Genomic DNA, 4,185 nt, shown 5'->3' on the forward strand with positions numbered 1-4,185 from the left:
AACTGTGATTCAGCCTATGGTGATGATGATGGGTTCAATATGAGATACAGCAATGCAGATGGTAACCCAAGTGTTGACAGTGATATGGATTACAACTCTAATGAGTATTATGAAAGGTATGACAAAGATTATGACAAGGATGCACAACAATCCCAAGAGGGTAGCCGAGTTGGTTAGGGACCTTTGCCTCAGAAAGTGTGTGTATGGTACTAAGTTCAACTCCACTTACCTCTTTGGGGTCATTCACATGGGGTGTTTAGTGAGTTGAACGATTTTCATTCAACCCCGATATGACCCAGTCCATACAATTATGGGGTCAGTATGGCCCATAGGATTAGTCAAGCCAAAGACCTAAATACCCATCATTCACCCAAAAAAAAAAAACCAAGGATGCACAACACAACTTGCAAAATGTACAACATATGAGTTTTTTTGTTGAGGATGCACTTTTACATCTTGAGTTAGTCTTTTTTTTGCTAGTGCTCATACTAACCCACCTAGGTTCCCATGATTTCTGGGTAGCTAGGTGACTTGACCCATTTACTTGCAGGCTCCCAAGTACTTAAACCTGATCAGTTGGGCCAATATAAATCCATAATATTGGTCCAAATCTCAAACCAGCTCTGAGGCAATAGTTGTCTCAAAAGTTTCTCCTTGTTTTGCAATTACATGTTGTAATAAAAAATTAAAAATAGTTTGTTAAGAAGACCATAAAGATAACTTTCTTATCACTGTTCTGGTCTGGGACAAAGCAGAGGAATTCTTAATTAGAAGATGATCTACATAGATGCTCAGGTCAAACCATGACACCACAAAAACGGAAAATTACCTGCCTATTTCTCAAGGTTGGTTAGTACTATTAACACTACCCCCTCACGTGTAGGTGGGTCATAACTTCCTTACACATGATCTTGCTCTAGGCCATTTGGAGTATTAGAACACTTTTGTTTAGAGAGAGAACAGGAAATACTTACACTCCCTCTTCTTTTACTTTTCAGGAGTTGAATGGGGAGAGAACTGAGATTCTTACACTAGAGGCAAGACTAAATAATTTGAATTTTTTTTTAACGACGGGTATACTCCCGTGTGAGTGGCCTAAGGTGCGTTTAGTGAGAGTCAAACTTAAGACATCCGAGTTTACGCCTCGTACCAAGTTGGTTACTCACCAACTACACTACCCCCTTGGGTTAACAAATTCAATTACGAGTCATATATATACCTATGCATACCAAGCACTAAGCAATCATACACAAAGGTTCTTTTTTTATTTTAACAAATTCAAGGGGAAAAGAATGCTCCCTGTTCGAGCGACCTGACATGGGCATCAATTAGGGATGAGGTTTTTGTATTTCACAGGGGTGGGGCATTATTTCATTCCCTCCCTGGGAGCATTCTCTTGCCCCAAATCCAAATACAAATCTTTTGAAAGAAGCCCTTGGATTTGGAGGGAATGATGCACAATATATACTTGGACTATGACCTGCGGGTGGTGTGGGTTGGAAACCTTCAATGTTCTTCCCCTTGTACCTTCATTATGCAAGTCGGCAAATTTTTCACCAACCCTCAATGCCCTAGAACTGATATCTTCATGCCTTGAGCATTCCTTGCATTCTTTTTTCTTTTCAAACTTCATACACCTTACCCTCGAGAGAGAATGCTGTGAGCCGATATCAAAACAAGAAGAACAATAGTAAATCTGCTCATCATCTAGGCCACAATGTTGTGATTCTTTAATCTTTTACACTTTGGATTTTGAATTGAACAAATTTGTTAGTACTTTATGAACCAGTTTTTATGACCGTTGGATGGCGGTGGAGGGGGGGCATAAGTGTAATAACACATCTTTTTTTTTCTCACTCATCCAACGGTTGAAGGCATAAAACCTTTCGCCTTTTAATATTATTAGTATTTTTTATTAATCATGTATAACTGTATGTATATGCTCATGAATAAATAAGTATTTTTATGCTACAAGAGTTGATTTTAAGAATAAAAGGAATCTCATCTAGAAAAATTACTCTATACAATTAGGAGTAATACTAAAGGATGTAACTTGTTGCATGTCACCAAAGTGGTGAACTTAGAAATTTTAACCTTCTTTTGTTTGCCTATTGTCTTATTCGTAATTGAAAGGTATTTAAATTAAGACTAAGTTTCCCCAATGCAATGGTGATTGGATTTGTGGGGGTTTTAGATGCGCGGGGCTTAGGTAAACCCTAGGATAGAGTGGTAAACCTCATCACCTGGTGATGGAAAACTTTGTCCTTCAAGATATGAGCAGAAAAAGTGTATAAGTTGAAAATGACTTATCATTATGTGTTGTTAGTATCTTATAAGAAATGATATGATTTACCTTCAATGAAAAAAATAAAAATGTTGTCATAAAAAAAAAATTATAACATTTTCATCAAATTTGATTACAACAATAGTACATCTGCTCATCATCTCTAATCGCTTGATTTGAATTGGAATTAGTGGTCATAGATATTGATTTCTGAGCATAAAAAACCATGTCCTAGATTTCATTATTCCGAATAAAAGGATAGGATGATAGACCTAAATTAAATTATATAAATCAAGGTTAAAATCAGAGCCGGTTTGAGTTGGGCTTGATTAGGCCTGGTTAAAGGACAATATCATACGATTCAGCTCATCCCTATAATTAGCATTGTGGAGATCATTGGGTTGGTTATATTCATATGTGAAAAGTGGTATTGGGTTTGCAGTAGAATATGTATAGATTAAATGAAGTAAGTATTTTGGGTATCCTATTTAATAAGGAAAGGGGTACCAATCAATCCTTTTTTTATTGCAATCTACATATATCACTAATCCATAATCGTTATGTGAGAGATCTAAATTCACCCATATCACTAATCTAAAATAGGTAAAACGTTACAATCAATCCTCCTACCATACATATCATTTCCTTGATATCAAACTTAAATATACTTTTTTTGAATTGGATTTGGATATTGGGAATTTGGAAAAACAAATCACGTGGATGATGCATGATCTTAGTAATAGGTTGAACTCTCGCAATATGAAATCAAACCCAACGATTCTCTTGTGTAACTATTGTTTTTCTCGATCTCCTTCATGAAACACTTGATCTCCTTCAAAGAAATTTCAATCTCTGGTTTTACTATTACGATGAGTTAAGCATATCATTGTTTTTTATGTGAAAGAATTTAATTAGAAAAGTGAATAAAGAAGATTGGGATGGGATCTTGGGGTCAGATTTCCTAATATACCCTTGAACTAAATGGATGAATTTGGGGAAAGGAAATCAATTAATAGTGGTCAATTAATATTATGAAATTACGTCAATTACCCTCTATTAAAATTGAACTAAACTATGTACTAGGATATCTAATGTCTGGTTACAAATTTTGTTTGTAACCTGCTCGGTTACAAATAGATGAACCCTATTATTATTATCAATTTTCATCAGAAGGTGATAGAAGGAATATATTAATCCGAAGATTTGGAATTACATTAAATTAGTTGAACATGATGGCAATAGTATGTGAATCCCTACAACCTTACACTTTTCCACCATTACAATGCATGAGTTCATATCAACTTTCAATCTAACAAGGGAGGTGTATAAGTCAAGTCCTAGCACAATACCAAACAATAACAACTAATAATTGCCAAAACCATGGTAGAAGGGGCTTTCCAAACAACGAAAAAATTACCAAAGGGAAGAGAGAAACCAAGACAACCCAGGCTGTAATTTTCCCAAGTATAATGTGTTCTTCGTTTCAGTCAGAGATCAATAGCAACATTTCTGAGTCACAGTAGATGGAATTTGGTGTTGGAGGGCTTGGCCAATAGCTGGGGAACATACTTCTAATTCGAAGATTATCGAGGAGGAAATGGCGGTGTGTGTGGAGCTGACAAGGGGAGTGGAGAGTTGGGTTGGGAGGAAAGAGGTGGAGATGTTTGTTAAGATGGCGACGGGGAAGGTAGAAAAAGAGGAAGCTCTGGACATTACAATGAAGATAACGGATTCAGTGAGAGAAGATGGAAACCAGAAAGGGTCTTCTCCTAAAAGGCACTTGTTTGTTTTCTTACGAGTACGCTAATTAATTATAAAATCAAAATTTTTAATCAGTTCAACAATCATATTGTTAAAATCTATAGATAGATCAAGCAAGCGAGATTGCAAGGTGTTTTTCT

This window comes from Macadamia integrifolia, chromosome 9 (genome assembly GCF_013358625.1).
Source record: "Macadamia integrifolia cultivar HAES 741 chromosome 9, SCU_Mint_v3, whole genome shotgun sequence".
Taxonomy (NCBI): domain Eukaryota; kingdom Viridiplantae; phylum Streptophyta; class Magnoliopsida; order Proteales; family Proteaceae; genus Macadamia; species Macadamia integrifolia.